General features: G+C 44.9%; 1 protein-coding gene and 1 pseudogene across 5 annotated transcripts in view; one reads left to right on the top strand and one right to left on the bottom strand.

The window, feature by feature from the left end:
- Positions 1-12,973: 12,973 nt before the first annotated feature.
- On the bottom strand, positions 12,974-13,103 carry LOC119624523 (U4 spliceosomal RNA; annotated as a pseudogene).
- Positions 13,104-21,383: 8,280 nt separating this feature from the next.
- GNE (glucosamine (UDP-N-acetyl)-2-epimerase/N-acetylmannosamine kinase) overlaps positions 21,384-26,896 on the top strand; it is a 43,916-nt gene continuing 38,403 nt past the window's right edge. For 2 of the 5 annotated variants that reach the window (XM_007968746.3, XM_007968744.3), the window contains exon 1: positions 21,384-21,531. The gene's annotated coding sequence lies outside the window, so the exon portion shown is untranslated. Of the gene's footprint in view, positions 21,532-22,245; positions 22,392-26,896 lie in introns of all 5 variants that reach the window. The other 3 variants (XM_073021772.1, XM_073021771.1, XM_073021770.1) reach the window with 3 other exon arrangements.

Here is a 26,896-nt window from a genome sequence, read left to right as displayed (position 1 = left end):
ATTGGATCAAAGGACTATAGCTTTCAAATAGATTATCAAATTGACAGAATAAAAATAACAACTCAGGCTGGGCATGGCAGCTCAAGCCTGTAATCCCAGATCTTTGGGAGGTCAGAGCAGTAGGATCCCTTGAGTGCAGGAGTTTGAGATCAACCTGGGCAACACAGTGAGACTTCATCTTTATATTTTAAAATAAGTCAATTAATTAAATAAAAATAAAAATGGGTGTGGTGGATAATGCCTGTAATCCCAGCACTTTGGGAGGTTGTGGCAGGAGGATCACTTGAGGTTAGGAGTTTAAGACCAGTCTGGCCAACATGCTGAAACTACATCTCTACTAAAAATACCAAAATTAGCTAGGGGCCGGCGCGGTGGCTCATGCCTGTAATCCCAGCACTTTGGGAGGCCGAGGCAGGCGGATCACCTGAGGTCGAGAGTTCAAGACCAGCCTGACCAACATGGAGAAACCCTGTCTCTACTAAAAATACAAAATTAGCCGGGCATGGTGGCACATGCCTGTAATCCCAGCTACTAGGGAGGCTGAGGCAGGAGAATCGCTTGAATCTGGGAGGCGGAGGTTGCAGTGAGCGGAGATCGCGCCATTGCACTTCAGTCTCGGCCACAAGAGCGAAACTCCGTCTCAAAAAAAAAAAAAGCTGGGCATGGTGGTGTGTGCCTGTAGTCCCAGTTACTCAGGAGGCTGAGGCAGGAGAATCACTTGAATCCAGGAGGTGGAGGTTGCAATGAGCCGAGACTGTGCCACTGTACTCCAGCCTGGGCGACAGAGCAAGACTTTTGTTTCAAAAAAAAAAAAAAAAAAAAAACCAGCCCTAATACTGAATTTATAACACAAAATTTTAATTATTAGCACTCCCCCATAAAGCACAGGGAAGAATATCTTATTTAATAAAAAGAGGATAATATTTCACTGGGCAGGCTGGGCACAGTGGCTCACGCTTATAATCCCAGCCCTTTGGGAGGCTAAGGAGGGCAGATTGCTTGAGCCCAGGAGCTGAGCAACGTGGCAAAACCTCATCTCTACAAAAAATGCCAAAATTAACCTGGTGTGATGGTGAGTTTCTGTAATCCCAGTTACTCAGGAGGCTGAAGCACAAGAATCACTTGAAACCGGGAGGTGGAGTTTGCTGAGCTGAGATCGTGCCATTACACTCCAGCCTGGGCGACACAGCAAGACTATGTCTTAAAAAAACAAAAACAGGCTGAGTGAGGTGCCTCATGCCTGTAATCCCAGCACTTTGGGAGGCTGAGGCGGGAGGATCACCCGAGGTCAGGACTTCAAGACCAGCCTGGCCAACATAGTGAAACCCTGTCTCTACTAAAAATACAAAAATTAGCTGGGGTGGTGGTGCCTGCCTGTGATCCCAGCTACTCAGGAGGCTGAAGCTGGAGAATCACTTGAACCTGGGAGGCGGAGGTTGCAGTGAGCCAAGATTGTGCCACTCTACTCCAGCCTGGGCGACAGAGTGCGACTGTGTCTCAGAAAAATAAACAAAAATAAATAAATAAAAACAAAAACAATTTTAAAAAATAGTAGTAAGGTCAGACTTTTGATCATATATTATTTTTGTGAGTTCCCTAGTGCTATTCTGCCAATTTTTCTATTGGACAGCTTTTTCTCCCCCATTGCTTTTGTAAGCTCTCAAGTGAGGTCCTATAGGCAGTCTATGGGCAGTATATTAAATATCGGATATTTTTGTTTATTTATTTATTGAGACAGCACCTTGCCATGTCACCCAGGCTGCAATGCAGTGGCAAGATCACACAGTTCATTGCAGCCTCAAACTCCTGGACTCAAAGCAGTCCTCCCAGTTCAGCCTCCTGAGCAGCTGGGACTACCAGCATGTGCCACCAAGACCAGCTAATTAAAAAAAATTTTTTGGTAGAGATGGGTGTCAAACTATGTTGCCCAGGCTGGTCTTGAATTCCTGGCCTCAAGTGATTCACCTGCCTTGGCCTTCCAAAGTGCTGGGACTATAGGTGTGAGCCACCATGCCTGGATATTTTTACTGGGAGGAGGGGGTGTCTGTCAAGATTAACCAAGGGGAAGTGAAAAAACACAACGCCGAGCGCGGTGGCTCATGCCTGTAATCACAACACTTTGGGAGGCCAAGGTGGGCGGATCACAAGGTCAAGAGATCGAGACCATCCTGGCCAACATCCCTGTCTCTACTAAAAACACAAAAATTAGCTGGGAATGGTGGCACACGCCTGTAATCTCAGCTACTTGGGAGGCTGAGGCAGGAAAATCGCTTGAACCTGGGAGGCGGAGGTTGCAGTCAGCCGAGATCATGCCACTGCACTCCAGCCTGGGCGACAGAGCAGGACTCCGTCTCAAAAAAAAAAAAAAAGAAAAAGCATAACAATTATCCATGAAAGCTGGCAAAGGGGTGCACACTTTTAGTTCCAGCTACTTGGGAGGCTGAGGCAGGAGGATCGCTTGAGCCCAGGTCTAGTCTGGACAATACAGCAAGACCCCACCTCTAAAAAATATTATCCATGGGCCGGGTGCAGTGGCTCAAGCCTGTAATCCCAGCACTTTGGGAGGCTGAGATGGGCAAATCACGAGGTCAGGAGATCAAGACCATCCTGGCTAACACGGTGAAACCCTGTCTCTACTAAAAAATACAAAAAAAACTAGCTGGGTGAGGTGGCAGGCGCCTGTAGTCCCAGCTACTCGGGAGGCTGAGGCAGGAGAATGGCATGAACCTGGGAGGTGGAGCTTGCAGTGAGCTGAGATCCGGCCACTGCACTCCAGCCTGGGCAACAGAGCTAGACTCTGTCTCAAAAAAAAAAAAAAAATTATTCATGGATCCACTCCTTTATCTGCCTGAAAAAAGAAGGTCCTGCCCTGGCACACTTAGAACTGCTCTCTCCTGCCTCTCTATAAAGATGGAGGAAGGGGAGAAGATGACTTTTTTTTTTTTTTTTTTTTTAAACAGACTTTTTAGTTAAGAGAGAAAAAAGAGCAGACTGGATGTGAGGAAACTGATGGGAACAAAGAGCAAAGAGTAGAGATTTAACAAAAAGTGTTGTTGAGGGTTATGTATACCTTTAACATATTTGAAAAATATAACATATTTGAAAATATATGAGCCAGGCGTGGTGGCTCATGCCTATAATCCCAGCACTCTGGAAGGCCAAGGCAGGTGGATCATCTGAGGTCAGGAGTTCAGGACCAGCCTGGCCAACACGGCAAAACCCCATCTCTACTAAAAAATACAAAAACTAGCTGGGCGTGGTGGCGTACACCTGTAATTCCAGCTACTCGGGAGGCTGAGGCTGGAGAATCGCTTGAACTTGGGAGGCAAAGATTGTAGTGAGCTGAGATTGTGCCACTGCACTCCAGCCTGGGTGATAAGAGCAAGACTCTGTCTCAAGAAGAAAAAAGAAAAAAGAAAAACATAAGAAAAAAATAAGTTATTTTAGCATGGTGGCTCACACCTGTACTCCCAGCACTTTGGGAGGCCAAGGTGAGAGGATTGCTTGAACCCAGGAGTTTGAGATCAGCCTGAGCAACATAGTGAGACCCAGTCTCTTTCAAATAAAACAAAACAGACTTCAGACCATGGTTTGCTTCAAAATCTATAAACATATAATAGTTAACTAAGAATTTCTGTGCCTGTGGGGGACACCTTTTAGTATAGTTCCCCTTAAGTGGAATGTAAAGTTGTGTGGTAGATAAGGCTAGGCTGTTCCTGTGGTCAAATGAGCATTGACCAGTGAAATGGAGAGTTGTTTGATAAGCAGATCATTGGTCAGTATCCCTTGCTACCAATCTGCCTGTGAGAGTCCCTAAGCACCAAAAGCAAGACAAGAGCAAGACTCCATCTCAAAAAAAAAAAAAAAAAAAAAAAAGTTTAGAATATATGTATGTGTGAAAACAAAGTGAAAAAAGACTTGAGATTTTGCTTGTAGATTTTTGTTTCTACCTTCAGAAACTCAGAAGAAAACTTTTTCTAGTGGAAAGTAAAATTATTGGATGGAATGGGAAATCCAAAACAGGGAAGTAACACTCAGATGCCGACTGATCACCTACTTTCGAGCTACTCTCCAGGAATACGACAAGAGTTCAGAGCCACATTTTTTTTCTTCCTTTTCAGAGAGGTGGGGCTTAAGATTTAGTCTGGACTTCAGATGCCTATTGGTGACTGCTCCGTGGCAGCTAAACCAAGAGAACAGCTGCTCTGCTCATTATTTCATACCACACCAGGGTACAGAGCTTGTGCTTTGGGATGGAAACCTATGGTTATCCGCAGAGGGAGTCATGCTTTCAAGGACCTCATGTAAGTAATTCGGAATTCAATAGAGCTCTATTATTGAAATTGCAATCAGAAAAAAAGGGGGAAAGAAGGAAAATTACAAAGAGGAAGAGGAAAGCTTTGGTTTTAAATCTATCAAATCCATCATTTTTAAAGACTTTTTAACTGCTAACTCAGGTTAGTCATTCTGTGGCTGCTACTTGCTTCTCAGTTACTGTGCTAAAATTCATGGTCTTTCTGCATTTCCAAACTGAAAGCTGAAATTGAACTCTTTTCTCCAGATTCCTGGCACTTTCATCAGATAAAGTGGGGTTCCTTTTACTTTTTGAGATCTCTGTTTCATAAATACAGTTTATTTTCAAAACATGCAATGTTTGTTTTAACTATTTTGTTTCTTTCCCTTTTGAAACATGGCATGTAGAGCTGCCTAATTTGTACTTCTTTTCCCTCAGTTATTTAACTATTTACTGACCACATGATTGGGGTGGGTGCATTTACTCCAAGTTAATTAGTATCTAAGTCAAATAAGAAGGAAATTGTCACATTTATCAATATATAAATGTGACATATAGTGTGCTACACTATAGTGTAGTTTATTAAACCTAATTTTTCATTGAGGCATATGGAAATCCAAATGTTTTCGGAAATCATCATCACAGTTCAATTAGGTGATTAAAATATATATTCAATTTAAAGATCATCTATAGTTAAGGAATGGCTTATACAAATGTGTGTGTGTGTGTGTGTGTGTGTGTGTGTGTTTAAAGACAGGATCTTGCTCTGTCACCCAGGCTAGATTGTAGTGGCATAATGATAGCTCACTGCAGCTTTCAACTCCTGGGCTCAAGGGATCCTCCTGCCTCAGCCTCCCAAGTAGCCAGGACTACAGACACAGACTACCACACCCAGCAAACTTTTAAATTATTTGTAGAGACAGGGTCTTGCTATGCTGCCCAGGCTGATCTCCAACTCCTGGGCTCAAGTGATGCTCCTGGCTTGGCCTTTCAAAGTGCTGAGATTATAGGTGTGAGTCCCTGTACCTGGCCTTATAAAAACTTTCCAATTAGATGATATTATTCCTGCAATTATTGCCAACACAGTTTACTCCTAGCTATATCACTAATGCATACTTTCTATTTGCCTTCTTCAATGAGAATTTATTTTTATTTTTTATTAGCACACTTAAATTGAAATTCAAGGTCAGACTTTCTGAGCTTCTAGCTAGAACTTGTGCGTTTTTTCCTCGTGTCATCAATAAAATCTGCTTAGAAATGGTTGTTTCCAGTTATGAAAGTAATAGTTGCTCTACTCATCTCTCCATCCATTTTTTTTTTGTATGACTGACTTTAAAAATGTGGCCTGTAGCCGGGCACGGTGGCTCACGCCTGTAATCCCAGCACTTTGGGAGGCTGAGGCAGGTGGATCACAAGGTTAAGAGATTGAGACCATCCTGGCCAACATGGTGAAACCCTATCTCTACTAAAAACACAAAAATTAGCCGGGCATGGTGGCACACGCCTGTAATCTCACCCACTTGGGAGGCTGAAGCAGGAGAGGCGGAGGTTGCAGTGAGCCGAGATCACACCACTGCGCTCCAGCCTGGCAACAGAGTGGGACTCCAACTCAAAAAAAAAAAAAAAAAAAAAAAAAAAAAAAAAAAAAAAAAAAATTATGGCCTGAAATGATCATTTCATTATTTGCCTAATGTTTGGTGGTTTTTGTGGCCACGCAAACTCTGAAATACTCTATATGGCCTTTAAGTTATCTTCCAAGTTTCTCTCCCACTTAATAATTCAATTATCTTTTCCAGTATTCCTCAATAAAACCTTTCTCCTGTCAGGCTGGTCTCCCCTGTATGCTATTCTCATGCCCATTTTATTGTCTTCAATCACATCATGTTCTCTCTTCCAGAAAAATACTCTTTTAACATGTGAAACTGATAGGGTTTCACGGCACACTGAATGTGAAAGAGAAAAGAGGTGGAGAGGCCAAGAATGCCTCCTAAGTTCCAGTAGGTGATAATACTATTCACTGAGAATTAGGACGGAAGAGAAAGCCCAGGTTTATGAGGAAGAAGAAAGCTCAATTTTGGACAAGCAGATTTGAAGTGTTTGTAGAACACATCCAAATAAAGATGTCCGATAAGCAGTTGAATATTTGAGTTTGGACTGAAAAGACTGGGACAGAAATTCACATCGAGGAATCATTTTAAATGATTGTGAAACCATGCAAGTGGCTGAAGTCATGCTGGATATATACTACAATGAGATATAAGGAAGACTATAGAATTCTAAAAAATACTTTTATTTAGGAGTTTGAGAAAGTATAAGAGCCAGAGAAGTTGGAAGTAGGCAGGAAATCAGGTGTTTTGCAAGCCCAGGATGTAAAATGTCTCCAGAATAAGGCAGTGACCAACAGTGTAAAAAAGAAGGGGTTAACAGAAGAGAAGCCAGAGGGCAGAGAAGACTAGGTACATGGGCAGTTGGAAAAAGAGGGAAAGTGGCCAGGAAAGCACCACTAAATATTTAACATAAGGTGCAAGAGCCTGGCACAATGGCTCACACCTCAAACTCCAGCACTTCAGTAGGTTGAAGCAGGAGGATTGCTTGAGGCCAGGAGTTCAAGATCAGCCTGGGCAACATAGCAAGACCCTAGCTCTAAAAAATTACAAAAATTAGCTGGGCATGGTGACACATGCCTGTAGTACCAGCTACTCAGGAGGCTGAGAGGAGAGGATTGCTTGAACCTGGGAAGTTGAGGCTGCAGTGAGCCATGATCCTGCTACTGTACTCCAGCCTGGATGAAAGAGCGAGATCCTGCCACAAAACAAAACAAAAAAAGTACCATAGACCGAAGTACCTGGGTTTCTGCAGAATTTTACACCCCATTAAATTTAGTGATGTCTAACAGTCATTCAGTTGTCTAAGATTTAGACAGCTACTATATGAAAAATACCATTAAAGAGTTCCAAATTGGCTAGGCGTGGTGGCTCACACCTGTAGTCCCAGCACTTTGGGAGGCTGAGGCGGGTGGATCATGAGGTCAGGAGTTCAAGACCAGCCTGGCCAAGATGGTGAGACGCTGTCTCTACCAAAACTACAAAAATTAGCCTGGTGCAGTGGCAGGTGCCTGTAATCCCAGCTACTTGGGAGGCTGAGGCAGGAGAATCACTTAAACCTGAGCCGAAATTGCGCCACTGCACTCCAGCCTGGGTGACAGAGTGAGACTCTGTCTCCAAAAAAAAAAAAAAAAGGGTTCCAAATTGGCCAAGAGTGACAGTAGAACACAGTCAGGGGCAGAAAAATCTGGTGAAACAGGTAGGGTAAGAAATGTAGCTGGTGCTTTGGGCTAAGAGTAAGCAGTGTATTTAAAAATATGTAAGGTTTATGAAATGTGGCCAGGCACAGTGGCTTATGCCTGTAATTCCAGCATTCTGGGAGGCTGAGGTGGGTGGATCACCTGAGGTCAGGAGTTCGAGACCAGCCTGGCCAACATGTCGAAACCCCATCTCTACTAAAAATACAAAAATTAGGCAGGTGTGGTGGCAGGCGCCTGTAGTCCCAGCTATTCGGGAGGCTAAGGCAGGAGAATTGCTTGAACCCAGGAGGCAGAGGTTGCAGTGAGCTGAGATTGCACCATTGCACTCTGCCTAAGCTACAGAGTGAGATGCTGCCTCAAAAAAAAAAAAAAAAAAAAAAAGGTTTATGGAGTGCATTATGTCTAGGACAAATTTGTGTCTTCAATGTGTCTTCAATATCTTCCTGCAGATCCTCAATCTCATGGAAATGTCCTGTAGGTGCTACAAATTCAACATATCCTAAATTAAAGCTCATTATCTTCTCACCTACTCCAGCCCATCTCCAAATCTGCTTCTCTAAGTGCAGTGGTGCAGTCTTGGCTCACTGCAACCTCCACCTCCTGGGTTCAAGTGATTCTCCTGCATCAGCCTCCTGAGTAGCTGGGACTACAGGTGCACGCCACCATGCCCAGCTTTTTTTTTTTTTTTTTTGTATTTTTACTAGATGAGGTTTCACCACATTGGCCAGGCTGTCTTGAACTCCTGACCTCAGGCGATCCACCCACCTCAGCCTCCCAAAGTGCTGGGATTACAGACACGAGCCACTGGGTCCAGCCCCTTCTCCACATTCTTATGATTCCATCCTCTCATTCTCTATTTCCATTATTACACTTTAGTTGAGGTCCTGAAATATTATTCCTAACTGGTTTCCCTTCTTCTAGTCCTTCCTCCTCTTCCCAGTCCATCTTCTGTAGTTCTAATTAAGCAAATATGATTATGCCATTTCCCTGATTAAAAACGCTCCCAATTGCCGGGCGTGGTGGCTCATGCCTGTAATCCCAGCACTTTGGGAGGCTGAGACGGGCGGATCACAAGGTCAGGAGATTGAGACCATCCTGGCTAACATGGTGAAACCCCGTTTCTGCTAAAAATACAAAAAAATCAGCCGGGCGCGGTGGCAAGCGCCTGTAGTCCCAGCTACTCGGGAGGCAGAGGCAGGAGAATGGCGTGAACCCGGGAAGCGGAGCTTGCAGTGAGCCAAGATCGTGCCACTGCACTCCAGCCTGGACGACAAAGCGAGACTCCGTCTCAAAAAAAAAAAAAGAAAAAAAAAAAACCTCTCCCAATTATAGTGAGGGAAAGTCTAACCTCTTTAGTACAACATCATGCAAGGCCCTTGCTGACCTGACCTTGCTCACGTCTTGTCTGCATCTCCCAGTTACTTTCTGCCTCCACACATCTATCTCATAAGACCGCCAAATTTCCCACCTTGTTTTTAAATTCACCATGCGGTTTTATGCTTGACTTATTATAAAGATTGAGCAAGAGTGTTGTGTTACTAAGATCATGAGCCTAGATGGTGGAGGATGACTGGTGCAGGCAGTTCAGCACAAGCAACTTGGCCTAGCCAAAGAGAAAAGAACAAGGATGGCTAGGAATCTTTGGTAGAAGATGTGATCCTCCTTTGACTAAATGTTTATTGACTGTGTTTCTTACATAAGGTATGATTCAAGGAACTATCAGGGAGACAAGCATACCAAATAGAGCTAACTTCAAGGAATTTATGATCTGATTTTAAAAACGTAGGTCATGTATAATGAGGTGACTAATATGACTGATTTTTCTCGGGTTCCTTATAATACATCAGATATCTAATATTACAGTCACAAATATATACATTCAAAGATACCAGGTAATTCATCATAAGTATAACTAATAATAAGTGTGAGGCCAGGCATGGTGGCTCACGCCTGTAATCCCAGCACTTTGGGAGACTGAGGCAGGCGGATCACCTGAGGTCAGGAGTTCAAGACCAGCCTAGCCAACATGGTGAAACCCTGTCTCTAGTAAAAATACAAAAATTAGCCAGGTGTGGTGGCAAGTGCCTGTAGTCCCAGCTACTTGGGAGGTTGAGGCAGGAGAATCCCTTGAACCCAGGAGGTGGAGGTTGCAGTGAGCTGAGATCGTGCCACTGCATTCCAGCCTGGGCAACAGAGCGAGACTCATCTCAAAACAAAACAAAACAAAAAATTTGAGATGAGTTAAGACAAGTGCTCCAGGAATTCAGAGAAAGAACAGATTATTTTGGGATAGGGTGTTCAGATTAGGTTTCACAATAGAGATAGCATTTGAAACCTGATTGGGTGTAAGTAGCAGACAAGGAAGAGCCTTCTAACTTTAAGGAATGATACAAAGGTAGAGAAAGAACTGTTTGGGGCAGATGGATCCAGGAGGGGAATAATGTTGGTAAGATCAGCAAAAGGTCAGGACCCTTAAATTGTGGAGGACCTTAAATGACAAACTTGTTCCCCCTAGGTATACTTTATCTAGCAGGGAATAGGGAGCCACTGAAGTTTTTCTTAAAGAATTAACTACATGAAAGTAGTCTTTTAAGAAGATTTAGTCAGGCAATAATGTGCAAGATAGATGAGAGGAGCAAGGGAATGCAGGCAGGAAGGGCAAGAAGAAAGAGTAATCCAGGTCTTTGTTAATTCCACTTATTTATTTTATTATTAAAAGGTGGGGTCTTACAATGTTGCCCAGGCTGGACTCAAACTCCTGGGCTCAAGAAATCCTCCTGTCTCAGCCTCCCAAGTAGCTGGGATTACAGGCATGCACTATTGCACCTAGGTTAATAGAGGGCTTTGATGCCTGATTTTCTTGATTCTAAAACACTACTGATATAATAGTTTTTATAATAAAAACTCTACCTTAAATGTTTACATCGATTATAAATATTGATTTTAGGTATGTAAAATCACTTAAAAAAGCATCTCAGAATTAAGGAAATAAGATGATAAGACCTGAACTAAGGCCAGGTGCAGTCGCTTATGTCTGTAATCCCAACACTTCGGAAGGCAGAGGTAGGAGGATAACTTGAAGCCAGGAGTTCGAGACCAACCTGGGCAACAAAGCGAGACCCTGTCTCTACAAAAGTTTTGATAAATTAGCTAGGCATGGTGGCATGTGCTTTAAGTCCCAGCTACTTGGGAGGCTGGGGTCACAGGGTCACTTGAGCCCAGGAGTTTGAGGCTGCAGTGCGCCACAACCATACCACTGCACTATAAGCTGGGCTACAGAGCAAGACCCTATTTCTAAGAAAACCCAACAACCAGCCGGGCACTGTGGCTCACGCCTGTAATCCCAGCACTTTGGGAGGCTGAGGTGGGTGGATCACCTGAGGTCAGGAGTTCGAGACCAGCCTGGCCAATATGGTGAAACCCCGTCTCTACTAAAAATACAAAAATTAGCCAGGTGTGGTGGTGGGCGCCTGTAATCCCAGATACTCGGGAGGCTGAGGCAGGAGAATTGCTTGAACCTGGAAAGCAGAGGTTGCAGTGAGCTGAGATCACACCACTGTACTCCAGCCTGGCTGACAGAGCGAGACTTCCACCTCAAAAAAAAAAAAAAAAGAAAGAAAGAAAAAAGAAAACCCAACAACCTAAACTGAGACAACATTTTGAGTTATTTGAAAGACTGCAAGACTGAATGTTAGAAGTCAGAGAGAGCGAAGATTAAAACATGACTCCATGATTCTGAGTCTGAATGAAAGTGTGAAGTTAGTACCATTAAAAGAAATAGCAAAGTCAACAGGATAAAATGAATGAACTTTTATATATTGAGTTTGAAGTGAAGAACTATCTAGTAGGCAGTTGAACATATGGGCCTCAAGCTGGGAAGAAAGGCCAGGCTGGAGTATGTATCCCAGGAATTACCTACATGGAAGTGATAATGGAAGGTTGAGAGTGAGTCAATTTCTGAAAGAATGAGTATGCAGAGGGGCAGGGGAAGGAGCTAATCACAAGAGAGTGTTCATGTGTAGGGGCAAGAGGAGGAGTAGGGACAAGAAAACAAATAATTTGAAAGGTAGAATTAGATTCATTCCAGAGTAGGGACATGAAAAACATGAGGACAAAGAGGTTGAGGCCTTACGTTCATGCTTAGGATTTTTTTTTTTTGAGATGGAGTCTTGCTCTGTTGCCCAGGCTGGAGTGCAGTGGCAAGAACTCAGCTCACTGCAACCTCCACCTTCCGGGTTCAAGTGATTCTCTTGCCTCAGCCCCTGAAGTAGCTGGGACTACAGGCGTGTGCCACCATGCCCAGGTAATTTTTGTATTTTTAGTAGAGATGGTGTTTCACCATATTGGTCAGGCGGATCTTGAACTCCTGACCTCATGATCCGCCTGACTCGTCCTCCCAAAGTGCTGGGATTACAAGCGTGAGCCACCATGCCTGGCCACATGCTTAGGCTTTATAGATATCAATTATGTATATTTAGAGACGTCTTGAACACTCATGCAGATGTTAAGAACCCCACTTGAGTGCTCCACAGGAATGTCCTTATAGGACCCCTGTTTCATCCTTAGCCACATGCTGACCCCCAAATGTGGTCTATTCTTTTTTTGTTGTTGTTGTTGAGAGAGAGTCTTGCTCTGTCGCCCAGGTTGGAGTGCAGTGGCACAATCTCGGCTCACTGCAATCTCTGCCTCCCAGGTTCAAGCGATTCTCCTGTCTGAGCCTCCGAAGTAGCTGGGATTATAGGCACACAGCACCACACCCAGCTAATTTTTATATTTTTAGTAGAGATAGGGTTTCGCCATATTGGCCAGGCTGGTCTTGAACTCCTGACCTCAGGTGATCCGCCCACTTCGGCCTCCCAAAGTGCTAGGATTAATAGGTATGAACCACCACGCTCGGCTTCCCACATAACTTTTAATGAGAAGTTTAGAGCATAATTGTGTTGATCCAACTTTTTATAAGAGAGTCAAAGTTAAAGGCAAACTAGTTTTTAACACATTTCCAGTTCTTCTGGAATAGCTATGCCAATTAAACTTTCTGAATTTCTATTAGACAGGGATGACTGAGCATTCTCTGACTCATCTCATTTCCCAAGCAGCCAGATAAGAAATAATTTATTGGTTTATAATACGATACTTTTTTTTTTTTTTTTTGAGACGGAGTCTCACTCTGTTGCCCAGGCTGGAGTGCAGTGGTGTGATCATGACTCACTGCAGCCTTGACCTCCCAGGCTCAGGCGATCCTCCCACCTCAGCTTCTTGGGTAGCTGGGACTACAAGCAAGCACCACCATGCTCAGCTAATTTTTTTTTTTTTTTTTGTAGAGATAGGGTCTTGCCATGTTGCCCAGGCTGGTCTCAAACTCTAGACTCAAAGGATCACAAAAGTGTTGGGAATACAGGCGTGAGCCACTGCACCCAGCCTGGTTTACAGTATGATACTTTCAATTAGCAATAATTGCACCTCAGATAAACCTCATTGACTATGATACTGCCACTGCGCAAAGCTACAGTATGATACTTTCATAGCCCATAAAGAAAAAATAAAAATAAAAAAAATATATATATAGTAGAGATTGGGTTTCACTATATTGCCCTTGCGGGTTTTGAACTCCTAGGCTCAAGTGATCCACACAACTCAGTCTCCCAAAGTGCTAGGATTATAGGTATGAACCACCACACCTGGCTTCCCACATAACTTTTAATGAGAAGTTTAGAGCATAATTGTGTTGATGTAACTTTTTATAAGAGAGTCACTCTCACTGCAACCTCCGCCTCCTGCATTCAAATGATTCTTGTGCCTCAGCCTCTTGAGTAGCTAGGATTACAAGCACCTGCCACCCACGCCTGATTACTTTTTGTATTTTGGTAGAGACGGGGTTTCACCATGTTGGCCAGGCTGGTCTCAAACTCCTGACCTCAAATGATCCACCTGCCTCGGCCTCCCAAAATGTTGGGATTACAGGCATGAGCCACTGCACCCAGCCGAAAAATGTATTTTAAAATCCCAAGAAAAGGCAATATTTCACAAAAACAAAGTCATTATGTTAATTCGTACCTTTCTTCTATGATTGGAAAAAGTAGCATAGGGATGGCTCACCACCATAGGTGCTCTAAAAATCTGACTGGTTGTCATGATAAACTGATTGGTAATTGGGGCTACAAATAGTGATTAAGTATCTTAATCAGTACATTTGTAAGTGTATCTTTCAATGTCATGCTCTTGCAAAGCTTAAGCTGATACAGTTTAGGATATTGCTGAATTATTTTCAGCCAATATAATCTTTTTTTTTTTTTTGAGACTGAGTCTCATTCTGTTGCCCAGTCTGCAGTGCAGTGGTGCAATCTCAGCTCACTGCAACCTCTGCCTCCCAGGTTCAAGCAATTCTCCTGCTTCAGCCTCCCGAGTAGCTGAGATTACAAGCGCGTGCCTGGTTAATTTTTGTATTTTTAGTACAGACATGATTTCACCATGTTGGCCAGGCTGGTCTTGAACTCCTGACCTCAGGTGATCCACCTGCCTCGGCCTCCCAAAGTGGTGGGATTACAGGCATGAGCCACTCCTGCTGGCCTCAGCCAATATAATCTTAATCCTTACATGCTTTTCCTAGGAGAACATAATTGCTTTCCACATGTAGTGTAGCCTCACAAGGCTACTCTGAAACAGGAGCAATTTTTGTTTTTCCGGGGAGGCTATAAACAATCTGGCGTACGCAGTGATATTTGGCTTATAAGGTGTGTTTTACCTCTGTATACTCTAGAGTAGGGGGTCCCCAGCCCCTGGGCCATGGACTGGTACTGGTCAGTGTCCTGTTAAGAACTGGGCCGCAGGCCAGGCCGGGTGCGGTGGCTCATGCCTATAATCCCAACACTTTGGGAGGCTGAGGTGGGTGGATCACTTGAGGTCAGGAGTTCTCGACCAGTCTGGCCAACATGGTGAAACCCCATCTCTACTAAAAACACAAAAATTAGCCAGACCACATGCCTGTAATCCCAGCTACTCAGGAGGCTGAGGCAGGAGAATCACTTGAACTTGGGAGGCAGAGGTTACGGTGAGCTGAGATTGCGCCACTGCACTCCAGGCTGGGTGACAGAGCGAGACTCCATCTCAAAAAAAAAAAAAAAAAGAATCGGGCCACATAACAGGAGGTGAGTGGCAGGCAAGCAGGCAGGCAAGCAAGAATTACCGCCTAAGTTCCTTCTCCTGTCAGATCAGCGGTGGCATCAGACTCTCATAGAAACACGAATCCTATCGTGAACTACGCATGGTAGGGACCTAGGTTGCGTGCTCCTTATGAGAATTTAATGCCTGATGATCTGAGATGAACAGTTTCATCCTGAAACCATCCCCATCCCGCTTCTCAAGGAAAAATTGTCTTCCAGGAAACCAGTCCCTGGTGCCAAAAAGATTGGGGACTGCTGCCCTACAGACTCTGGTAATTAAAACTGTTGTGGCTGAGATACGGTATGGGGTGATATACTTCCCAGCTAGGGAAAGATATTTACTAAACAGGAATATCTAGCTTAATATGGTGATGAATCCACCTCTTGTTGATTTCTTCATGATATTGGCTTAGGGCAGAGATGGCAAATACATGGCAACATTCTTGACTCCTTCCATCTCCCTAGAAATCAACATGGCAGACATCACAGTATATACTCTTTTCCAGTAAACTCTTAGCCTCAGAGTCATTTTTGACACAGTTCTCCAGGCAGCCACCATCAATTGGTTGGAAGTGGGGATTGAAATAAGGTTGGGGATTTTCCTTGGCTCACAGTTTTACTGTTAATAACTTCTGAAAGCAAGGAACAGGGCGTCTTTTTTCAAAAGAGGATTTAGGCTGGGCATGGTGGCTCATGCCTGTAATCCTAGCATTTTGCTAGGCCGAGGCAGGCAGATTGCCTGAGCTCAGGAGTTGGAGACCAGCCTGGGAAACATGGCGAAACCCTGTCTCCATGAAAAATAATTTTTTAAAAATTAGCCGGGCATCGTGGTGCCTGCCTGTAGTCCCAATTACTTGGGAGGCCGAGGCACAAGAATTACTCGAACCTGGGAGGTGGAAGTTGCAGGGAGCCCAGATAGCACCACTGCACTCCAGCCTGGGCGACAGAGTGAGACTCTGTCTCCAAAAAAAACCCCACAATTGAACAAATAAATAAATAAAAAGAGGATTTAAGGATACATGTAGATTAAAATCAGAAAGTTGTTCAGGATTCAAGTTAAGTCAGGGCCTGGATTCTCTCCCCATGGCCTCCCTGTACTACCTTTCACAGCATATCTGCGACTATGTTTTGTTTTGTTTTGTTTTGTTTTGAGACGGAGTCTCGCTCTCTCGCCCAGGCTGGAGTGCAGTGGCCGGATCTCAGCTCACTGCAAGCTCCGCCTCCCGGGTTCACGCCATTCTCCTGCCTCAGCCTCCCGAGTAGCTGGGACTACAGGCGCCCGCCACCTCCCCCGGCTAGTTTTTTGTATTTTTTAGTAGAGACGGGTTTCACCGTGTTAGCCAGGATGGTCTCCATCTCCTGACCTCGTGAGCCGCCCGTCTTGGCCTCCCAAAGTGCTGGGATTACAGGCTTGAGCCACCGCGCCCGGCGACTATGTTTTTAAGGTCCCCCATTTTCCTTTCATTTCCAACTGGCCAATCCTCTCTGTATTCCCCAGTCCAAATGCTTGGGAGAGCTACTTTAACATGCACATTAGCTAATTACCATTGTCACTGTTAGCTAGCCACAGGCTTGGTGCCAGGTTTTTTCATGGGTAATGAATAGGCAGGCAGCTCTTGAGGAGGCAGCCCATGGGCACAGGTGATGTTTTCTTTCTTTAATTTAGTGACGGTTTTTACTTTATGAAAATTCGAAATTCAACTGTGCTGCTTAGGTATTTATTAACACTTCAATAAAAACCTTAAGAACAATTTGTGCCAAATAATGTTCTTTTCTTTTTTGAAAGCCTCACTAAACTAATACATCAGGAGAATGCCATAGAGATTAGACCTTGATTTTAAAGAAGATGTCTTTTAAAATATCTTAAGACCTTGATGTGAGCCATTCAGAGAGACGTGGGCTGGATAATATAAGAGTTACGTGAACTCTTAACTAATGGAACAACTTAGCCAAAAAGTGATGACTGTAGGCCAGGTGCGGTGGCTCACACCTGTAATCCGGGTCCTGGCCGAGGCGGGCAGATCATTTGAGATCAGGAGTTTGAGACCATCCTGGCCAACATGGTGAAACCCCTTCTCTACTAAAAATACAAAAAGTAGCCAGGCGTGGTGACACATGTCTGTGATCCCAGCTACTTGGGAGGCTAAGGCAGGAGAACTGCTTGAACCTGGGAGGCAGAGGTGGCAGTGAGCCGAGATTGTGCCATTGCACTCCAGCCTGGGCAACAGAGTGAGACACTGTCTCAAAAAAAAAAAAAAAAAAAGTGATGACTGAGATGAACCTTGAGACCTTGAGATAGGTTTCTGTCATAAAGTGCAATGCTCTAGTTAGTATAGAAGAAATACTGGGTAGTAGTAGCTAAGCAAGTGGGATCAAGGGCGGGGCTCTTCTGTTTAACAGCTGTGCAACCTCAGGCAACTTCACCTTCTGTATTTTGGTCTTTTTATCTGTAAAGTAGGGGGTATATACAGAATTTACATCTTAATGTTGTTATGAGCACTGATGAATATAGATACAATGTTTAGAATAGTTTAGGCTATTTTAATTTAGAAATGTTTAGGCTATGAAATACATGGGTAGAATTTACAGAGAGGCAGAGTACTTTAAAAGAATTAAATCACCAAATAAAATAAGACAAGTCTATGACAAGAAATGTTCCCAAAGTGGCCAGATGAGCATCTGTCGGGGTGCTGTAGGAAGGTCTCCCCCTCTGATGAAAAGGTTAGATGAGAGGATCTCTTAAAGCCTAGAAATCATTGATAGCCTAATTATGCCCTAAATGCTTGAAGTTATATTTATGGTTAGGGAGTAATCTCTAGAAAAATCTGATTTTATTATACTACAAAGCCATAAGTAATTTTTTTGCAAACTTGTAGAGTTCTCAGACTAAAGTCAAATAAAACCAAATCATACAAACCAAACTTAACTAGTGACGATTTTTGGTATGTCAATTCACAATGTTAAACAGTAAAGTAATAGAAATCCAGAAACATAATTTACCCATAGAAAAGTGATCTCAAAAAGCCAAGAGAGCCGGGCGCGGTGGCTCACGCCTGTAATCCCAGCACTTTGGGAGGCCGAGGCGGGCGGATCACAAGGTCAGGAGATCGAGACCACGGTGAAACCCTGTCTCTATTAAAAATACAAAAAATTAGCCGGGCGCGGTGGCGGGCGCCTGTAGTCCCAGTTACTCAGGAGGCTGAGGCAGGAGAATTGCGTGAACCCGGGAGGCGGAGCTTGCAGTGAGCCGAGATTGCGCCATTGCACTCCAGCCTGGGGCACAGAGCGAGACTCTGTCTCAAAAAAAAAAAAAAAAAAAAAAAAAAAAAAAAAAAAAAGCCAAGAGAAAATGCCTCCTAAGGGTCCTTGCTGCAATTTCATCTCAAGAAAGCAGAGAAGAAAATTCTAAAAAGATTATTCATTTAAGGTTAAATGATTATGGAAATATAAAATTCTCAATGTTGGTCAAACACAAAACTTACAAGTGGCTTAGAAAGTGCATACAATTTTCAAAATGTATTGCCTGCTGTTAAAAGCATTTATATTTATAATTACATTTTTCTAGCTATATTAAGCATTGTTTTTAAAGCACATTACAGTAAAATACACATAAAAAGTACATATATATTACTATGAGTTTTTACAAACTAAACACATCTATGTAATCAGCACCCAGATTTTAAAGACTGAACGTTAAGCATTGTTTTTGAAGTTAATTTTTCTTATCTTTCAAGAAGAAAAAAATTAATGTTCTATTCTGCATGTCTGGAGGTACAATATGTAACTTTAAAAGCAACATACCCATCTTGCCTTCAAGTGATTTTCAATACCTCTTGTGGTAGCCAGAATAAATAGCTCCCCAAAGATATCCACATCTTTTTTTTTTTTTCCGAGACAGTGTCTCACTCTGTTACCCAGGCTGGAGTGCAGTGGCGTGATCTGCAACCTCTGCCTCCTGGGTTCCAGCTATTCTCCCGCCTCAGCCTCCCAAGTAGCTGGGACTACAGGTGTGCACCACCATGGCCGGCTAATTTTGTATTTTTAGTACAGACAGGGTGTCACCACGTTGGCCAGGCTGGTCTTGATCTCCTGACCTCGTGATCTGCCCACCTTGGCTTCCCAAAGTGCTGGGATTATAGGCGTGAGCCACTGTGCCCCGCCTGGATATCCACATCTTAATCCCTGAACCTGTGACTATGTTTCCTTATTTGGCAAGAGGGACTTTGCAGATGTGACCAGGACTCTGAGATGGGAAAATTATCCTGGATTATTGAGTGGACCCAATGTAATCACCGGGATCTTTTCAAGTGAGAGAGGGAGGCAGCAGAGTCAGAGATGATGTGGCAAGGGAGGTAGAGGTCAGAGGTGCCACGAACCAAGGAATGTGGGCAGCCTCTAGAATCTGGAAGGGGTAAGGAAATGGATCCTCCCTGGCAGCCTCCAGTAGGAAGGCAACCCTACTGACACCTTGATTTTGGTCCCTTGAAACCCATTTGGACTCTGAACATCCAAAACCGTAGAATAATAAATTTGTGTTGTTTTGAAGACCCTAATTTTGTGGTAATTTGTTACAGCATATATGAAACTAATAAACCATTTATAGTCTGGTGAGTCTGTGTTCAGATTCATAAATCTCACTGCACATTTAATAGCTTCATGTGGCTCACACACATCTCAATCATAGCATGCCCTGAATTAAAACTTTACTTTTTTCTTCCCCAACCAGGTCACTCTCCCAGCCTTTCTCATCTTAGTACACAACCAACCACCCAATTACTAATGGTAGAAAGCTGGAAGTCATTTCTTTTTTTTTGTTTGCTTTTTAAGAGACAAGGTCTCCATCCGGCACCCAGGCTGGAGTGCAGTGGTGTGACTGAGCTCACTGCTGCCTCGAACTCCTGAAAGCAAGCGATCCTCCCACCTCTGCCTTCCACAGTGCTGGGACTGCAGGTGTGAGCCACCACACCTGGCCCGGAGGTCATTCTTGAGTCTTTTTCCCTGTCATCCCCTTATATCTAACCTATAATTAAGTCTCATCAATTTTACTTCCAAAATAAACATCATATCCATCCCCTTCAGTTGAGTTTCACTGCTACCAATCTATTTTCCACACAGCAGCCAATGGGATTTAAAAAAGAAATCTGGGCTGGGAGTGGTGCCTCATGCCTGTAATCCCAGCACTTTGGGAGGCTGAGGCGGGTGGATCACCTGAGGTCGGGAGTTTGAGAGCAGCCTGGCCAACATGGTGAAACCCTGTCTCTACTAAAAATACAAAAATTAGCCGGGCATGGTGGCATGGGCCTGTAGTCCCAGCTACTCAGGAGGCTAAGGCAGGAGAATTGCTTGAACCTGGAAGGTGGAGGTTTCAGTGAGCTGAGATAGTGCCACTGTACTCCAGCCTGGGCGATAGAGTGGGACCCTGTCTCAAAACAAACATCTGATAGCACTTCCTTGCAAAAATCCCTTAATGTCTTTTCTTTTGTGGCTAATGTGACCCTTTTGTGGCTCCAAGCTAGCTGCAGGAGAACAAAGAGTTCATAAGTATTTACAAATTAGAGCTTAATTATTAATTGAAATGCATCACAAACTGCAAAAGTTTGATGAGATTTGAAATTTGCTGTACAGCAAGAAATCTCAGTAAGCTGTTAGACTTAGTTTCACCTGTGGTACATTTTTAATGCTTGTAAAAAAAAAAAAAAAAGATGTTAATATTTTGTATCATCAACTTCATTCAAAGTTTTTTGTCAATGGTGACTTAGGAATCTGTTGCCCGGGCTCGTTTCAAACTCCTGGCCTCAAACTATCCTCTCACCTTGGCTTCCTAAAATGCTGGGAGTGACTCAGAAATTTGAAAGGGTCATTAAAAAGTCTTAAAGCTTGATTCGGTGACATGGGCCTGTAGTCCCAGCTACTCAGAAGGCTGAAGCCAGAAAAGATGGCTTGAGGACAGGAGCTCGAGCCCAGCCCTGACAACATAGTGAGACCCTTGTCTCAAAAACAACAACAACCCAAAGTCTTATTTATCTTCAGGAGCTGCGCAAGCCCTTTACCACTGCCACGTTTCTCCCTGGATGTCCCTAGGCCTCGGGACTGGCTGGGGGTTCCCTGTAGTGGAGGACGCCGCTGAACTGATTATAAAGATCAGGAAGGCTCTGCCCTGCCTTGGTCATCAATTCACACTCCACCAGTGTCTTCTAGCAGTCACGACAAGGTTTAACGTCAGGGACAGCTGTGGGGTGGCCGCGCTACACGACAGTATTGTTTCGGTCCTGGTCTATGAAATAACTGAAGGAACGAGAGGCGCAAGAAATCCCTCCTTGGGTGCAAGACCAAACAACTACCCCGCGGGAAGACTCGGGCTTCAGTGCGTGTGTCGCCAGCGGAGGAGGACGCTTCGGGGCAGGAGCACAAGCTGCCTGGACAGCCCCGCAGCAGCTCCAGCGCGGAAGATACAACGGAAGACGCTCCGCTCTGGTCTGCACCCGGCCGGCCTCAAAATACCGCCGGAAAGGGTGGGGGGCGGGAACGGGGGCAGCCAATCACGGGAGCCCTCTCGGGCAGTGTCAGGGCGCGCTCGCGGATTCGGCGCTCCAGGTGGGCGTGGCTGGGCAAGCCGGGAGTGGGGACAAGGTCGAGCGACGAGTCATCTACCCGCGCGCCCGAGCGCGGAAACCGAGGGGCGGGCTCGCGCTCTGCCTGCTTCGTGGCGCTTGGTTCGGCTGTCGCCCGAGGAGCGCGGTGGCGGCGTGGGAGGGAGCTTCTGACTGCGTCTGGTGAGAGCCGCGCGGCGGCGGGGGACTCCGGGAGACCATCCTGCCCACCCCCAGGGCCGCCTCCTCCGGCCTCCTGCCCCAGGCCTCCCCTCCCCGGCCACTTTCCACCCCATCGCGCCCAGAGGCCCACACTGGACTCGGGTCTCGCCCAATGTCCTGCAGGCCTGCACCATAGGGCCCCTCTTTGGCCCAGTTCAGGGCTCCGCCATGTGGCTCGGCGTGGGCCCCGATGATCAGGGGAGGGGATGTAGAGGGAGGCCCAGGTTGACTTGTCCCCTGGGACAGTGCTGTCCAGCCAGGGGGGATGCTGAGTGTCCCTTGAGGAGCGGGGCGGGGCGAGAGAGGGTGGAGAGCTGCCTGGCAGGCAAGCTGTCCTGGCGTGAAAAGGCTGGGCTAAAAGGTCTCCTCCCTGCTCTGACTCTACTTTCTGAGTCAGGGCTTCCTTGTATATTTGAGAAGTGTTAATTCTCCGCCTTCCCCCCAAATTTTATTTTTTATTTTTATTTAATTAATTAATTAATTTATTTATTTGTTTGTTTGTTTATTTTTGAGACGGAGTCTCGCTGTGTTGCCCAGGCTGGAGTGCAGTGGCGCAATCTCGGCTCACTGCAAGCTCCGCCTCCCGGATTCACGCCATTCTCCTGTCTCAGCTTCCCGAGTAGCTGGGACTACAGGCGCCCGCCACCACGCCCGGCTAATTTTTTGTATTTTTAGTAGAGGCGGGGTTTCACCATGTTGGCCAGGATGGTCTTAAACTGACATCAAGTGATCTGCCCATCTCAGCTTCCCAAAGTGCTGGGGTTACAAAGGAGTCAGCCACCGCGCCCAGCCAATGATGAACTATTAAACAGTGATTTGGGGCAAGTAAATTATTTTCTCTGTGCCTCCTGTCTGTAGAATGGGGCTAATAGGAGGGCTGTGAGGATGAAATGAGTTAATACGTGTAAAGAAAGCTATTAGCACAATGTTTGGCACTTCAGAAGCACTCAGCAAATGTTTACTGTTGTTTCCTCTGTTCAGTGACTGCTTGAACCAAGTGTTCATTATTTTCAGTTGATTGCCTTAAAAATACTCTCTTCACAAAGAACTCTTTCCACGGTTGAGTGGGACATTATTTTTCTGGAAAGTGTTAACACCCTTTTGCCAGCATTTATAATGGACAGTCCTGAGTTGAGAGAATGCAGAAAATAGCCTTTAAGAATTGGGTTTCCACGAGGTGCGGTGGCTCACGCCTGTAATCCCAGCACTTTGGGAGGCCAACGCAGGCGGATCACCTGAGGTCAGGAGTTCGAGACCAGCCTGGCCAACATGGTAAAAACCTCATCTCTACTAAAAATACAAAAATTAGCTGGACATGGTGGCGGGCGCCTGTGATCCCAGCTACTCAGGAGGCTGAGACAGGAGAATGGCTTGAACCCAGGCAGCGAAGGTTGCAGTGAGCTGAGATTTCACCACTGCATTCCAGCCTGGGCGACAGAGTGAGACTTGGTCTCAAAAAAAAAAAAAAAAAGAAAAAAAGAATTGAGTTACGGTGGCTCATGTCTGTAATCCCAGCACTTTGGGAGGCCAGGCAGCAGATCACCTGAGGTCAGAAGATCGAGACTAGCCTGGCCAACGTGATGAAACTCCGCCTCTACTAAAAATACGAAGAAATTAGCTGGGCATGGTGTCACATGCCTGTAATCCCAGCTACTTGGGAGGGTGAGGCAGGAGAATTGCTTGAACCTGGGAAGCGGAGGTTGCGGTGAGCTGAGATTGTGTCACTGCACTCCAGCCTGGGCAACAGAATGAGACCCTGTCTCAAAAATATAAAACAAAAAAAACAAGAATTGGGTTTTTCAGCGATTGCCAGTGAGTTCAAGATGAAGGCAAACTTGTCTGAAAACTATCATCTATCTGTATATCATCTGTCATCCATCCATCTGTCACCTATTATTTGTTTTTCTGTCTTTCTTTTGGTGGCTCAGGTACAATTATAGAATTGAAGAGTGAAATGGATGCAAGTATTCAGTCCCGCCTTCTGACTTTCTGAGCTCTGGGCTGGACAATGCACCTACTTCATAATGTTCATTTAAAAGATTGCTTGTTTTTATTTTTTATTTAAATTTAAATTTTTTTAAAGATAGGGTCTCACTCTGTCACCCAGGCTGGAGTGCAGTGGTCCTTTTCCAATTTGTACTATAGTTTCTTTGAGGGAAAAAAATTATATAGCTGGGGAACACATATGAGAAGACTTTTTGCTATTTAGCCTCTTGTGGCTTTTAATTTAAATTTTTAATTTTTGTGAGGCAAGGCCAAAGCAGATGACTTGAGGTCAAGAGTTCGAGAACAGCCTGGCCAACATGGTGAAACGCCGTCTCTACTAAAAAAATACAAAAATTAGCCAGGCATGGTGGTGTGCACCTATAATCCCAGCTACTTGGGAGGCTGAGGCAGGAGAACTGATTGAACCTGGGAGGTAGAGGTTATAGTGAACTGAGACTGCGCCACTGCACTCCCCTGGGTGAGAGAGTGAGACTCTGTCTCAAGAAAAAAAAAAAATACTGTGAGGCAAAACAAATCATTCATGGTTTGTCAATTTGTATTTATTTTACAAAGAATAGTAAATGTTCCATCTGGCGGTACTAAAATGCCTAGTACTTACCAATTACTCAAAGGTTATTCTACCTAAACTGGGAGCAAGCTGGCTATATGAATAAACTGAAAAATAGAACAATGTTACCTAAGGCCAGGTTTATAGACAAGTTTGCCTTCATCTTGAACTTACTGGCGATCTGAGAAACCCAGTTCTTTTTTTTTTTTTGAGACGGAATCTCGCTCCTGTCACCCAGGCTGGAGTGCAGTGGCGAGATCTCAGCTCACTGCAACCTCTGCCTCCCGGGTTCAAGGGATTCTCCTGCCTCAGCCTCCTGAGTAGCTGGGATTACAGGCCTGCCACTATGCTCGGCTAAATTTTGTATTTTTAGTAGAGACAGGTGCCCGCCACCACACCCACCTAATTTTTTTGTGTTTTTAGTAGAGATGGGGTTTCACCATGTTAGCCAGGCTGGTCTTGAACTCCTGGCCTCAGGTGATCCGCCTGCCTCGGCCTCCCAAAGTGCTGGGATTACAGGCATAAGCCATTGTGCCCAGCCGAAACCCATTTCTTGAAAGCAGCTTTTTGCATTCTCTCAATTCAAGACTGTCCATTGTAAGTACTAGTGAAAAGTGATTGCATCCTTACAAAAGGAAATTTACTTGCCCCAGGCTGGATTTAAATTTTAATTTTTTTTTTTTTTTTTTTTTTGAGACGGAGTCTCACTCTGTCGCCCAGGCGGGAGTGCAGTGGCCGGATCTCAGCTCACTGCAAGCTCCGCCTCTCGGGTTTACGCCATTCTCCTGCCTCAGCCTCCCGAGTAGCTGGGACTACAGGCGCCCGCCGCCTCGCCCGGCTAGTTTTTTGTATTTTTTAGTAGAGACGGGGTTTCACCGGGTTAGCCAGGATGGTCTCGATCTCCTGACCTCGTGATCCGCCCGTCTCGGCCTCCCAAAGTGCTGGGATTACAGGCTTGAGCCACCGCGCCCGGCCTTAATTTTTTTTAAGATAGGGTCTTGCTCCATCATTCAGGCTGGAGTGCGGTGGCACTATCATAACTCACTATAGCCTCAAACTCCTGGGCTCAAGCGATCTTCCTGTCTCAGCCTCCCAAATAGCTAGGACCGCAGGTGTGCACAACCACGCTCAGCTAATTAAAAAAAATTTGTTTGTAGAGACAGGGATCTTACTGTGTTGCCCAGGCTGGTCTTGAACTCCTGATTTCAAGGAGTCCTTGCCTCAGCCTCCCAAAGTGCCGGGATTACAGGCATGAGCCACCACGTCCAGCCAGATTTCTTGTTTTTATTTTTATATATATATTTTTGAGATAGAGTCTCACTCTTTTGCCCAGGCTGGAGTGCAGTGGTGTGATCTCGGCTCACTGCAACCTCTGCCTCCTGGGTTCAAGTGATACTTGTGCCTCAGCCTCCCAAGCAGCTGGGATTACAGGCACACGCTACCACGCCTGGCTAGCTTTTTTTTTTTTTTTTTTTTTGAAATGGAGTCTCAATCAGTCTCCCAGGCTGGAATGCCATGGCGCAATCTTGGCTCACTGCAGCCTCCTCCTCCCAAATTCAAGCAATTCTCCTGCCATAGCCTCCTGAGTGCTGGGATTACAGGTGCACGCCACCACACCCTGCTAAGTTTTGTATTTTTAGTAGAGATGGGGTTTCACCATGTTGGCCAGGCTGGTCTCCAACTCGTGACCTCAGGTGATCCGCCCATCTTGGCCTCCCAGACTGCTGGGGTTACAGGCATAAGCCACTGTGCCCCGCCAAAGTTGAATGTTTTTGCTAAATTTTAGGGCTCTTATAACTCTTTGTATATTTGAAAAGTTGATGGCCAGCAATTTCCAAAACTTTGCCCTTTTAGATTTGATATTTCCAATATCTTTAAACATTCTCATTCTACCATTTAATTGAGTCATAATCAAAAGCATTTTAAAAAGTAAGATTTGTGGCTGGGTGCGGTGGCTCACGCCTGTAATCCTAGCACTTTGGGAGGCAGAGGTGGGTGGATCACATGAGGTCAGGAGTTTGAGACTGGCCTGGCTAACATGGTGAAACCTCATCTCTACTAAAAACACACAAAAATTAGGTGGGTGTGGTGGCGGGCACCTGTAATCCCAGCCACTTAGGACGCTGAGGCACAAGAATCTCTTGAACTGGGGAGGTGGAGGTTGCAGTGAGCCAAAGTCATGGCACTGCACTCCAGCCTGGGCAACAGAGGGAGACTCTATTAAAAAAAAAAAAAAAAGTAAGATTTGGCCCAACAGTTTGTAGAATATGTTACCAATTTTGTAATATACGTCGTGTGTGTGTGTGTAGTGCATATATGTGTGTGTATACACATATATACATTATATATATACATATATATAATATATATACACACACACACATATATATATATTTAGATAGAGACTCATTCTGTTGCCCAGGCTGGAGTGCAGTGGCACGATCTTGGCTCACTGCAAGCTCCACTTCATGTGTTCAGGTGATTCTCCTGCCTCAGCCTCCCAAGTAGCTGGGACTATAGGCGTGTGCCACAACACCTGGCTAATTGGTTTTTTTTTTTGTATGTTTAGTAGAGATGGGGTTTCACCATGTTGGCCAGGCTGTTCTCTAATTCCTGACCTCACATGATACACCCACCTCAGCCTCCCAAAGTGTTGGGATTACAGGCATGAGCCATATATTTATTTATATTATCATAGTTTATCCATGGAAGGACAGTTAAGAAACCAGTAACCATTTGCTTCCAGGGAAAATAACTAGCTAGCTGGGGAAC

The sequence above is a fragment of the Chlorocebus sabaeus genome, chromosome 12 (assembly GCF_047675955.1).
Source record: "Chlorocebus sabaeus isolate Y175 chromosome 12, mChlSab1.0.hap1, whole genome shotgun sequence".
Classification (NCBI taxonomy): domain Eukaryota; kingdom Metazoa; phylum Chordata; class Mammalia; order Primates; family Cercopithecidae; genus Chlorocebus; species Chlorocebus sabaeus.
This window is presented reverse-complemented; position numbering and strand designations above follow the sequence as displayed.